Raw genomic sequence first — 1,095 nt, forward strand, 5'->3', positions numbered from 1 at the left:
CCCCTCCCCAACCCTCCACAGGGTTCCCACTGTAGTTTGACATTCTGCTCAATGCTGCTCTGCCTCTGTATCCATTTTTGTTCATCAGTCTATAATGGCCCTTATTATCCATAAATGAGTGAGATCATGTATTTTTCTCAGCTTCCCAGGGGCTGTCTCAGTCTCACAGGGGCCGTCCCAGCCTCACAAGGGCTGTCTCAGCCTCACAGGGGCTGTCTCAGCCTCACAGGGGCCGTTTCAACCTCACCAGGGCTGTTTCACCTTCACTGGGGCCATTGCAAGCTCACCAGGGCTGTTGCAAGCTCACCAGGGCCGCCTTGACCTCACCAGTGTCATTTCGACCTCACTGGTGCCGTCTCGAACTCACCGGGGCCAATTCAACCTCACCGGGGCCACCTCAGCTTCACAGGGTCCGCCTCAACCTCACAGGGGCCGTTTCAACCTCACTGGGGCCGTGTCAGCCTCATTGGGGCCGTCTCAGCCTCACCGGGGCCGTCTCAGCCTCACCGGGGCCGTCTCAGCCTCACCGGGGCCGTCTCAGCCTCACCGGGGCCGTCTCAGCCTCACCGGGGCCGTCTCAGCCTCACCGGGGCCGTCTCAGCCTCACCGGGGCCGTCTCAGCCTCACCGGGGCCGTCTCAGCCTCACCGGGGCCGTCTCAGCCTCACCGGGGCCGTCTCAGCCTCACCGGGGCCGTCTCAGCCTCACCGGGGCCGTCTCAGCCTCACCGGGGCCGTCTCAGCCTCACCGGGGCCGTCTCAGCCTCACCGGGGCCGTCTCAGCCTCACCGGGGCCGTCTCAGCCTCACCGGGGCCGTCTCAGCCTCACCGGGGCCGTCTCAGCCTCACCGGGGCCGTCACAGCCTCACCGGGGCAGATTCAACCTCACTGGGGCCGTGTCAGCCTCATTGGGGCCGTCTCAGCCTCACCGGGGCCGTTTCATCCTCACCGGGGCAGTTGCAACCTCACCGGGGCAGTCGCAACCTCACCGGGGCCGTTGCGACCTCACTGGGGCCGTCTCGACCTCACTGATGCCGTCTCGAACTCACTGGGGCCAATTCAACCTCACCGGGGCCGTCTCAGCCTCACCGGGGCCG

General features: G+C 65.5%; 1 long non-coding RNA gene across 1 annotated transcript in view; it reads right to left on the reverse strand.

Moving 5' to 3' along the window:
- Nucleotides 1-867: 867 nt before the first annotated feature.
- Nucleotides 868-1,095, reverse strand: part of LOC106725812 — a 440-nt gene continuing 212 nt past the window's right edge. Inside the window, exons 3-4 of the long non-coding RNA XR_001361795.1 lie at nucleotides 1,063-1,082; nucleotides 868-962 (exon numbers count right to left, since the gene is read on the reverse strand). This is a non-coding gene — a long non-coding RNA (uncharacterized LOC106725812). The remainder of the gene's footprint in view (nucleotides 963-1,062; nucleotides 1,083-1,095) is intronic.

Source organism: Myotis brandtii, unplaced genomic scaffold (genome assembly GCF_000412655.1).
Source record: "Myotis brandtii unplaced genomic scaffold, ASM41265v1 scaffold190, whole genome shotgun sequence".
Classification (NCBI taxonomy): Eukaryota; Metazoa; Chordata; class Mammalia; order Chiroptera; family Vespertilionidae; genus Myotis; species Myotis brandtii.